This window comes from Phascolarctos cinereus, unplaced genomic scaffold (assembly GCF_003287225.1).
Source record: "Phascolarctos cinereus isolate Bilbo 61053 unplaced genomic scaffold, phaCin_HiC Scaffold_1;HRSCAF=81, whole genome shotgun sequence".
NCBI lineage: Eukaryota > Metazoa > Chordata > Mammalia > Diprotodontia > Phascolarctidae > Phascolarctos > Phascolarctos cinereus.
In genome coordinates this window covers 67,592,668-67,604,969 of record NW_027555514.1, presented here as the reverse complement: position 1 = coordinate 67,604,969, position 12,302 = coordinate 67,592,668, and the positions used below count along the sequence as shown (strand labels likewise).

General features: G+C 39.5%; 1 long non-coding RNA gene across 1 annotated transcript; it reads right to left on the bottom strand.

The window, feature by feature from the left end:
- Positions 1-4,766: 4,766 nt before the first annotated feature.
- Positions 4,767-7,462, bottom strand: LOC110211165 (uncharacterized). Its single transcript, XR_002325291.1, has 2 exons — positions 7,273-7,462; positions 4,767-4,981 (listed from the first exon to the last, which is right to left on the bottom strand). It is a non-coding gene; the product is annotated as an uncharacterized LOC110211165 (long non-coding RNA).
- Between the last annotated feature and the right edge of the window lie 4,840 nt (positions 7,463-12,302).

Below are 12,302 nucleotides of genomic sequence, written 5' to 3'. Positions count from 1 at the left end.
TAAGGATAGGAAAGTTGTCTTAATTTAAGGATTTCAAACTAGTAAAAACTTAATTATTTAGGAAAATAATCAAGTCTCTATTGAAAGAAATAAATGGGCAGGAAAAAAAAAACCTAGTGTGTCTCAAAAGTCTCAGTGCCGTTATAAGCTTTTAGTAAGAAAAAACTCCTCTAAGACCTTTGAGATATCCAATATGGTCTATCTTGAGAGGCAATGTAAGGGATAGTAGTAGGTACAGGGATGGCCTTTGGAACAGGAAGATCTAGTTTTAACTCCTGTCTCTGCCACATATGAACTATGTAGTCAGGGACAAAGTACTTAAACTTTCAGGGTGTTGGGCCGACAGTGGTTCTTAATCTGGGGTATATGCCTTGGCTTATTTTTAAATATTTTGATAATTGTATATGAATATAATTGATCTCCTTTGTAATCCTAAGTACTTTATTTTGTGCATTTAAAACCTTGAGAAGGAATCCAGAGGTTTCACCAGACCACCAAAGGAGCTCATGACACCAGAAAGGTGAAGAATTAAAGCAAACTTTAGGTTGCAGATTGGCTACTGATCTCCATTGGCAGGAGTTTCTAATAGCTAGTGGGACACCTGGTTCCCATGACTCTTATAGGGAAGGCTTTTGCTTTCTCTTGCCAGGAACATGGCCCCATGTGGATACCCTCTCCGTCCTTCCAGAATCCCTTGTGTATTGTCTACCGCCATTATGTTTGTACCTTCAGCTCTCAGCGCAGTGCACAGTGCACAGAGCACTTAACAAATGCTCACTCTATCTCTTCATCTTTCTACCTACCTTTCCTTCTACCTCTCTCTCTGTATCTCTACTCTGTCTCTCTTCAGAAATTTAGATCACTCAGTGACATAGGGGGCACTGAAGGACTTTCTAAATAGTGCTAATGGTTTATAACATCAGTTCTGTCATCAACTTTCCCTTTGGCTTACCCATTCGTACACTTTGAAGATGCAGTGCTAAGTTTCACCCTTTGATCTGGGTCCAGCCAGAGATTGGCTTGGATTTTCCAGGACAGAGTAGCTTACACAGAGCTTGTCTTGACAGACTTGTGGGATAATGCAGGCCACCCATAACCAAGCAGGCCTTTAAGGAGAGTGGTCAAGGGCACCCACATTAAGTAGAACCCTGTGTTAAATACATTAAACTGATGGCTTCATCTAAAGGGAATGTATAAGGTATCACTGAGGATGTGACCCCTGAGCCAAGTGTTGGCTAGGCTCTTCTTTTTTCCTTCACAGATAGATTTCAGTTTTCCAGGCCTCTTCCCTATGCCTCAGTTAGTTGATCAGTTGTTTTCAGTCATGTCCAACTCTTTGTGACCCTATTTGGAGTTTTCTTGGCAAAGGTTCTGGAGTGGTTTGCCATTTCCTTCTCCAGGTCATTTTATAGACAAGGAAATTGAGGCAAATAGAGTTAAGTGACTTGCCCAGGGTCACACAGCTAATAAATGTCTGAGGACAGATTTAAACTTAGGTCTTCCTGACTGCAGGCCATGGCACTCTATCCACTGTGCCACCTAGCTGCCCCCTATACCTTAGACTTTCATGTAAAATGACAGACTAGGGAAAGCCCCTAGTGGTATTGTAAATGGTTAAGACAGAACCATCCTGTCAAATCTAGTACTGCAAAAACAAAAACAAAACATAAGGCTCCATCAGCAGGAACCCAAAACTCCATGTTAGGTCACTCAGGGCTATCCATGGCCAAAATGCATGCAAATCAGGCCCTGTCTCTCCAGAGCTCTGCTTGCTCCATAAAATAGGGGATGCAGATAAGGAAGAAAAAGACATTTGCTAAATTAGAACCAGATGATGTCTTACTCATACAGGGCATGTTTTTAAACATGATAATAGAACAATGGAGTATTTAAGAAACCACCAAAGAAGGAAATTTCCCAATCTTGATAGTATGGAGATGGACTGAATTCAGATGATAAAAATATTCCATAAACAAAGTTTTGTTTTTGTTTTTTAAAACAAGCACTATTATGCTTTGATAACAGCAAAGGTCATAGAGAAAGGAAGCCAAGGTTCAAGACCAAAGCTGTGTGACCCTGACCAAGTCACAATCACCCTGAGTCATTTTCTTATGTTAAAAATGAACAGAATCCATGTCCCAGGCTTAATATGTGGTAAGTGCTTTGTAAAGTTCCAATGGCTACATCAATATAAGCTACAGGCATCATTATTATGAATATTACAGTCAGCTGGATAATGGGACTGACTTTTTTTTTCCATTCTACTATGCATTGCTCATGTCAAATGTACAGAGATCATGTTAGGCTGAATCATACCTGTTGATGCCAAATGACATGGTTGGTAGGGTGCTGGACTTGAGGCCAATGAGCCCTAGGTTCAAATCCCACCTGTGATATCAGCTGTATAGATAGGTAAGTTGCTAAGGTAGTACCTGCCTTAATTTGGAGATTCAAATTAATAATGTATATAAAGGGTCTCAAAATTTTAAAGTGATACATATTATTATATTTATTGTTATTATCACCATCGTCAAATATTGAGCTGCTATTATGTTCTGGGCACTCAATATGTGTTGTAAGTACACTTTACCATCAAAACCGAGCCTTCCCAGAGGTACTCAAGAGTGAATAAATCAAAGATAAAGATGCAAATAATGTAACTGAGAGCGTTTGGCTCCATCTTCAGTCAAATGAATTGGGAGAAAAAGTTTCAAAGTGCCAGATGTCTCTGAATGCCAAATTTTATTCTTCCAATACTGACTAAGGTTGGGTCTACAAGAGACACTTAATAAAAGGTAGCTGAATCAGTGAATTAAAATCTCGAGCATTTCCATTGCTGAAACTAACCCGGAATCAGATAAGAGCAGATAAAGGGTTGTTTGCCACAGATGTTAGGGAAACATCAGAATTCTTAAAATTAAAGTTGTCTTTTTTTCCCTCACTAGATTAAAGATTCCCACTGAATAAAGAGCATAGTAAAAATAAAAATGATGAGATGGTCAGCCTCCAGATGAGATGCCATTCTTGTTATGGATGGAGTACAATTACTGTACAATGGATATTTGGGGGCCCTGCCTAAATTGACCAAATATATTTCCAAACTTTAAAAAAAAAAGCCATGCAATCTTGGTCCCTGATTTGCTCACTTAAACAAGACAAAAGATGACTTATTTGAGTTGTGTGATAAAATGGAATATTGTGAAAATGTTAAGGTTGATGCCCTCAGGGGAGATCTCTTCATGAGTTCTCAGAGCTATGTAATATTACAATTCATTAATGGGTCCATAATCTCATTAATAGGTGGGCTCCCTCCATTAGCGCAGATTGTAATTCTACCCTGCTCCCCTTCCCCCAAGGCTTTCTTCTTCTGTTCGGCTATTGTTTATGTTCTGCCAATGGTCTACGAAAGAGGATTCATTCATCCAGTGTGATGGAGGGCCTTCTTCTTGGTCAGGGATTCTTAACTATTTTTGTGCATGTCATGGACCCCTTTGGAGGGCTAGACCTTCCAAAATTGTGTAGGTACAGAAAGCACTTGGGCTGCCTACTTGCCACTCATTCATTCATTGGTTCATTCATTCAACAAGCATTTATTAAGTGCCTGCTATATGCCAGGCACTATGCTAAGTGCTAGGGATACAAAGAGAAATATGAAACAGTGCCTGCCCTCAAGAAGCTTATGTTTTAATTAGGGAAAATGTAAGTCAACATATAATGTATGCAAATTTTATATTTACAGAGAAATTTCTGGGGGAAAAGAGGAGGGCACTAGCAACTGGTGGGGATAGCAGAAAGGTGGCCTAAGCGGGTTAAGGACCACACAGGTTTTAGACTACCCATTCATTTAACTGTTGACCTGGAATAGACACAATACTGGAGGAATTGAAGTCAGAGACCCTGGAGTCAAACTCCACCTCTGACACTTATTAGCTCTGTGACTTTGGACAAGTCACTTAATCTTCCTAAGTCCTCAATTTCTTCTTTTATTAAATTATATGAATTGAGTCATATCTCTATTGATATTCATGCTATAAATGAAACCAGAAGACAAAAGGAAGGTACAGTTGAATTGTGGGATGGCTTACAGGCTTTTGGAAAAGCCAAGAAAGAAGTTGGTTGAGTTGTTCTTATGCTGTATCCAAAAGAAGTGAGATCATCATTTCACATGCTACTTGTTCACCTTGCCTTGCAGTGTTCATGATGAGAGTACATAAAGACCAATAATTATGATTTACATATCAACTTCTGCTGCAGAAGATAAGGTGGTAAAGAAATTCTGTGAGACACTTGACAAGATCCTTCAAATTAAGTCAACGTAGATGTTGATATTCAGTGACTTCACTATGCAGGTGGATACCGGGAGAATAGAAAGTATGTTAGGAAGTATAGTTCAGCATTAAGAAATAATAGAGGCTAATGGCTTGTCAAATGCTCAAAAGGCTTCCACTTGGATATCATAAACATTTTTTTCAAAATGAGAGTTGAAAGATCACAGACAGGGCAAGAACTGAACAATTATCATAGAAAAATGAAATTGAGTAAACCATAATTGATAAGAAATGATTGATTACAAATTGGAGTCTTTTTTACATCAATTGTGTCTTCTAGCAAAGGTAAAATGAACAGAATGACAAATTATAAAAAAGGATAAAAGTGAGATGAAGACATTGCTCAGTTATTATATCTCCATTCTGACCTATTCTGACAAGCTATTGATGTTGAAAATGGGAAATGGAGAAGATGAAAGACATTGATTCTGATAATCATCATTTTCCACAGATATTTAATCAACATAAAACAATTGCCACAACAAAGAGGCCAAAAGCACCCAGGAACTTCTTTAGTCACCTGATGTTTGTTCTCCTTGTCAAGTGGAGAGATGGCAGTGAAAGATTACTCTTATTTAGAACACATCTTTTCAAAATATTACGGAGGATGGTGAAAGATCATAAGCAATATCACCTCACAACAGAGTGAAGAGCTGTGGGAGAAGAAAGAAGTGTTTAGAAAGCTTGGCATGAGAATAAATCCAAAAGGGATTTACCAACAGAGGCAGAAAGACAACAATAGATGAAAAATGGAGTGGATCTGCCAGTGTTTCTATATGAAACTATTTGTAAGACAAAGTTCACAACAAGAGAGAGACTATCTCCTTCCTATTTTTTTGATATTTAAATAGATTTGTAATTTATGTGATTACTCCCTCGACATGGGATATCACATCCTCCCCATATCATCTACTCTTATGTGATTCTTACCCATTCCCTCTTACAAATCTTCTATAAAGGGTTCATCCAACATGTTAGGGTCCTTCCTCTAATTTTACTTATAGTATATGAGTTCAATTTCAGCCCATTCCATTCAACAGGGTTTTATTTAGCAGATACTATTTGCCTGGCACTGCATTAGGTGCTAAGAATACAGAGACAAAAATGAAAGGGTATCTGCCTTCAAGCAATTTACTGGAGTGGGAAGAGGGGAAGGGGAAGTGTAACATACGGACAGATAAATGCAAAATACATACAAAATTGACATGAGGTAATTTTCTTAGGGGATCCGGCACAACCACTAATAACCAAGCAAATTAGGAAAGGTCCCTTGTAGGAGCAGGCACTTCATTTGAAGCTTGAAGTAGTGGCACTACCCAAGCATCAATTCCAACAAATGACCTCTTCCATTCATAATATTCCTTCTCCCTCCTCCTTGCCTTTGTATCACTCTACAACCTCCATTCCTGGAGGTTTGAAGAGGTGAAGGTGAGGCAGGAGGGCGTTCTAGGAATGGGGCCCAGCCTATGCAAAAGAGTGGAGGCAAGAGACGGAATGTAATGTCCGGGCAATGGGAAGTGGGTCAGTTTGGCTGGAATGTAGAGTACATTAGGAAGAATAAGGTCTGATTGTCCTGGAAAGGTAGGTTGGAGGCTAATTGTGAAGGGTTTTAAATGCCAAAAAGAGGAGCTAACTTTTTTTTTCTAGAAGCAATAGGGAGCCACAGAGGTGAATGAGCTAGTCAGACCTACAAACCATTCAGAGCATATGCTTGGTTCATTTACTTTTCCCATCATAGATCATCCCTCATGGATTCTTATACTACTTCTCTTATGCATTTTTTGGTTGGTAAGGGGTTGCAGCCTCCTCACACCCATCTTGTGCCTCTTTATCACCCTTTGGATAACTCTTCACTTTAATTCTTCAGAGACTGTGGCCCCTTATAATTAGGAGATACAACCCTGGTCTTGGATCTAAGCCTGAGCAAATGCAGAGGCTCTCCAAAGAGTGTCTAAGGAAGGACATCTCTATTAGAAGGTAAGAATGGTCCCTGACAACACCACCAGAGCATTGCAGAGGGTGAAATTTCCAAGGAATATCTCCCTGGAGAAGACAGGTAAAGGTCACACAGTTTTCTTAGAATACTTGACTACCTCAAAGATCAAGGACTTCCCAATGTAGGAGCTTCTTCCTCCCCGCCATCTCACCTCATGCAGATGGCAAACTTAGAAGATGGTCTTTAAGCATTGCTATAGCTATTTATTGAGTCAAGCTGGTTATAAGCCTCCTCAAACTTGGGTAGTCTGATTCACCAACCAGTCAGTCAGTCAATCTATCAGAACACTAGATTTGGATTCAGAGATTCGGAGTTTGAATCTTGACTTCACTTCAATACCCTCATCTGTAAAATGGGGTGAAGGCTAATTTGATTGTTTCTAAGGCTCTTTGCAGCTCTAAATCTATAATTCTATGATAGCATAGTTTAGGGGTTCTTAATCTGGGATCCATAAGTTCATGGATAGATTTCAGAGAGCCCATGACCTTGGATGGGCAGTCTATTGAAGCCTATATAGACCCTTTCTTAGAAAATGCTCAATTTCAGTTAGAGGTTAGTGAAATATATGTAATATATAATATTACATATATTTCACTAACCTCTAACTGAAATTGAGCATTTTCTTGAATTATTGAAAAAATATTCTTAGAAAGGATCTATATAGGATTCAATAGACTGACAAAAAGGTCCATGGTACAAAAAAAATAAGAAGCCCTGGTGTAGTTTATCATTATCACATACTCAGGATAGGATATCGACAGTCTTTCAGGGTACATATGTAGGAAGCAAACTGTGAATGGACATCTATTGAGTGAGAAAAATGTGCTAACTGAAGAAATACTAAGACATATTCTGAAAAGGGAAAGCTTCATCTCTAAGGGAAAACTTGTTTCTCAGCCACAGTCTTAAGAGAAGGCGGTGGGAACAATACTCTATCATGAAACTCACCTCTTCTGCTCCCATTGTTCATGATTCAGCTAGAAACCTTTGGGACTAGGAAGAAATCAGGCAAATTCAGACAAGAGCAGAGAACTAGGCCGAGGGCTGGAGAGGTTGGTAATGGAACGCAGGCAGCTCAGCTATGGAGGCACCAGCTGTTGCAATCTCACTCGCTGCCCAGAAGGCATTCAGCATGATTAAACAGGACTATTTGAGGCAAGTGATTCTCTAGTTTGTATTTCACAAGGCCTTTTATTGATGGAGATTTTCCCCCTCTCATTGCAGCTGCAGGCCTCCCAGAATTAAAGGTGCAGTTTCTGCCGGGCTTTCAATGAAAGGGAGAACCTGGCAGGAATTCCCCCTTTCTCCTCTGACTGGCCTGACTGGGCCTTTCAGCTTCTTAAGCACAATGGTTCAGACTCTTTGCTACTAGCCATGACCCCCCGCAGCGTGCCGGGAGCCTGAGGGCTGCACCTGCAGAATATGAAACTGACTGCAGCTGGAGATCCCCAGACTACAAAGTGAGGAATGCCTGACCACCCTGAGGAGTGCTTGGTGCCAGAAGCATGGATGGACTTGGAAGCTGGCTTATTTACAGGGACTCTTAAGTCTTGACCCTCTTTGCCTCCATTCAGACAAATCCCTTCCATATTCGTTGGCCTAAATTCTAATCCAATGTCCTCCAAGTCAAGTCTTTCCTGAGCACTGTAGCCCACCCTCATCTCTCCCTTCTCCGAGGTCCCATCCCAGGTGTTGCTTGGATGGCTTGCCCTCAGACCTGCTTTAATGAATAATACTTTGTAATTAGCATGTTGTTTAACCACTTAAATCATTCTAAATTTTCCATTTTTGAGAGATAATAGGCTCATAGATTTATGGACACTATCTAGGCCAACTATTTTTGAGGAAACTGGAACCTAGAAAAGCTAAGTGATTTGGTCAAGGTCACACAGGTAGTAATAGAAACCGAATTTGAACCCAGGTCCTATGGCTTCAGACACGGCCCTCTTTCCATTGTACTGCATGGCAGGATGATTCTGAAATCGTGTTCATAGTCTCAAATTTGGGGGTTAATCTTTCCCCGCAGATAGTGTCACAAGATCAATGTAAGCCCCGCCCCAGTTCAAAATCCTGCCCATTCTGACCTAGATTTTGATGTACTTGGTTCTTCTCCAGTTGAAGGACGATGGCTTTCCATGTGCAGACAATTCAAAGCCTGGAACCAGTTATTTAGGTTTTTCTGTTTGTTCTTCAGGGCAGGGCAAACTGAAACCAGCCAAAGGCTGTGCTTTGGAAACAAGAAATGATCTGAATGGTAGCTACTGTTCCCCTCTCTTTGATGAGGTATAGGGAAAGAGAATACTAAAACCATAACAGGCCTTAGTGGGAAAGAAGGAAATTCTCCATAGCCCTTGACGCTGACAACTCTTGGCAAGTTCAATTCTCAATCTGAAAGGCACTCACTCCAAAGTTAATTAACTTTTTTCCCTGTACTATTCAGAGAAAGAATGCAGACACTATTCGACAGAGGGGCTTGGATGTTACTTCTCTAGAAGATTTTGGGCTTGTGAATAGACACTGGTCTTAAAAAGAAACACTGGAAAACATTTCTGAGAGCTATTCTCTATTTTATTCCCCTTTCTGTTTACTATTAGAGACAGGAGTTTCCTGTCTTAGGCTCAAAGTAAAATATCAAACCTATCTTTAGACATTAAAAATATGTGTACAATGAATTCAAATCGTGAGCACCTGAAGTGCACCGAAAGGCCCCAGGGGGAAAAAAAAGAGGAATTTTTAGTGCATTCTTCTTGCTTTTCTGGAGACATTATGATTTATTGAAAAATTTTTCCAGCATTTCCAAACTGACTTCTGGAAAAGGCTTTGGGACACCAATAGCTGGCATTTATATGGGGCATTAAAAGTTTCAAAGCATTTTACAAATGTTAACTCATGTGAGTCTTAGAACACCCCTGGAAAGTAGGTGTAACAGGTATACCAATCCTGATTTTGCCCACAAAGAAACTGAGACTCAGAAAGGTTAAATGAATTGCCCAGTTATACAGCTAGTGAGTGAGTGTCAGAGCTGGGATTTAAATCCAGGTCTTCCTGACACTCTTTCCTCTATACATAACCAAACTGTCTCTCAATCAGCAACACTTGCCACGTGACACGAAATAAACTCTTTTCTCTGTGCAAAGATTTTTTTTGGAACTGAAAGCAGCCTAGATTCTCATTCAAGTCCGACACTGGTGGATTTCATTAAATCCTTTCCAAGCCTTTCCCCTTAGATTAGAGGAGGGACTGTCTTTTGCCTGTCTTTGTATCCCCAGTGCTTAGCACAATGCCTACCACAACACACTGTGCAGGTTTGGACCTGAGTTCAAATCCAGCATCAGATACTTACTAACTGTGTGACCCTGGGCAAGTCACTTCATCCTGTTTTTCAATTTCCTCATCTTGAAATGAGCTGGAGAAGGGAAATGGAAAACCACTCCAGTATCTTTGCCAAGAAAACCCCAAGTGGTGTCACAAAGAGTCAAACATGACTGAACAATAACAGTAATAAGTGTGCATTTATTCAATGAATGACCTTTGACTTTTATGGGGAAAAGAATCACCATAGTACTAAGTCTTTGTCTCTCACTTAAAATTCCAGGTTGTGAGTGTATGTGTGTGTGTGTGTGTGTGTGTGTGTGTGTGTGTGTGTGTGTGTATTTTCTTCCCTCCATAAAACAATGTGGTTTTTCATCTAGACTTGGCCTAGAATCATACAAGTCATCAGATACATGTCAAGTTTGGGACCAATGTGGCAAAGATCATCAATACCACTCAATTTGTGGTCTCCCTTTCTTGGGAAACATTTGTGGTTACACCGTGAACATTCACCAAGTTGTTAAACAACATACGAAAGTGTAACCAAATTTCTTGTTCTGCTTGTAAGTTGGTTCTGGTCAAATCCAAAACACATTCAGTGCCAAATCCACATAGACTCCAACCAACACGGTGGTCTGATCAGAACCACATTAACCAAACCTAGTCTGGCAACTTTTTTTCCAAGAGTAAGATTCCGAACAGCTCCATCAAATGTCTGTTCACGCTAAAACAATTCATGGGAAGGGTACAACCTAGCAGTAATGTTAGAAAAAAATGGTGAATCCCCCTTGATTTTGGGAGTAGATTGTGATTCATTAGACATTTGTTCTAGCACTTCCAATAAGGAGATTCTGAGTTCTTGGGGCCTCATAAGCAAGCAAGTCATTTTTACCTCTTCGACTCAGTTTCCTCATATGTAAAATGGGAGTAATAAAAGTGGTAGTACCTACCTGAGTGGGTTGAGTGTGGCTCAAAAAGAAGATCATGTATGTAAAGCACTTTGCAAAATTTTCCATCAGCAACTCTGCTTGGTTTTTCCTTTGTAGGCTATCATGTCTCACCCTAGATAAACTGATTACCTGAAATCTCATCTCTATGCAAATTGACCCAGATTTCGTACTCCACACCTTTGCAGTGCTCTCAGTTGTCTCTCTCCTCTGATGGAATCCTGGAGGGTCAGGCACTTAACTCTTCCCAAAGCCTTCCTTTATAGATCAGCCCCTACTAGGTAATTCTTCATTTTCCATCAGTTTCCTGCTTTGGTTTGGACTCCCCAGAACATCATACTCCCTAGTGTACTGTTTCCCACTCATCCTTTTTTCAACTATGTTCTGTGTGTTGCCTTTCCCCATTAGACTGTAAAGTCCTTGAGGGCAGGGGCTATCTTTTCAGAGAAATGATTATTTTTCTCTTACATTATTAACCAATTATTGAATTAGAACCAAGGGTTTCCCCATTTTCTACTTCCTCATCCAAAAATCAGCCCCTGTAGGTTACTCCGGCAGTCTTTCAAGTAAAGGGCTGATAATGAGAAGGAAAACTCAGATCTGTTCAAAAAGTAAAGAAATTTTAGTTTAGGTGATTTGATGGATTCTAGCCCATTATGTTTCACTCAGACAGGTTTGGAAAAATGTGGATTCTCCCTTTTGTCTAGATAACCCTAGGCAGGGTGATATGGGGATATATAAGTCTCTTCGATGAAGCCTGAGTGATCAGTCATGACCCCCAGTGCCTCATTAGAATAAACTCACCTCTCATTTTAATATTCATTCTTTTGATTAATTATTAACCAATCAGAGTTGATTGCCACCCTCAGGAACACCCACTCTTCCAAGAGCATATAATTGTTGAATGGGTTCCATGAAGGGTCTCTGGCATTTGAGAGTGTTACTGACTCCTTTTATTAATTAGATGCTAGCAGGATTAATAAAATGACTAATTAATTACCCAAAACCTTTATCTCTCAAATTTTTTATGTGTCACATTTTCTTTTTCTTATTTGCATCCCTAGTGTTTTGGAGAGTGCCCAGCAAATAGTAGATATTTAATATATGTTTATTGAATTGAATTGAACTTAAAAGTTCTATATAAATGTCAGCTATTATAGCTAACATTCACATGTTGATTCAAGCTTTGATAATGATGATGATTATGATAATATCATTGTGAAAATCAGTCTTTTTCTTACCAAAACAGGGCTTTAAAGAAATCAGAGTAAGCCTTAGAAGAATTCAATATTATATTCACTGAGAATACCAACATATTCTTCCATAACATGACTAATATGGAAATATATTTTACATGATTGCACATATATAATCTATATCAAATTACCTACCATCTTAGGGCAGAGGGAGGAATAAAGTTTGGAACCCAAAAAGAATGTAAAAAATTGTCTTTACATGCAATTGGAAAAAAGCAAAACACTATTTTAAAATGAATGTTAAAAATTGTCTTTATGTATAATTGGAAAAAATAATATACTATTTTCGAAAAAGAGAGAGAATACCAACATATAGTAGAGGACTGGTGTCAGAAGACCCTCTGCCATTTATCAGCTCTAAACCTCTGATTCCTGGGCTATGTGTGGTTTCATGGGAAGCTGTATGGGGGATGTGGGAGAAAAAGGCACCAATCCTGAGTACCCAAGGCAAAGACAGAGTTCT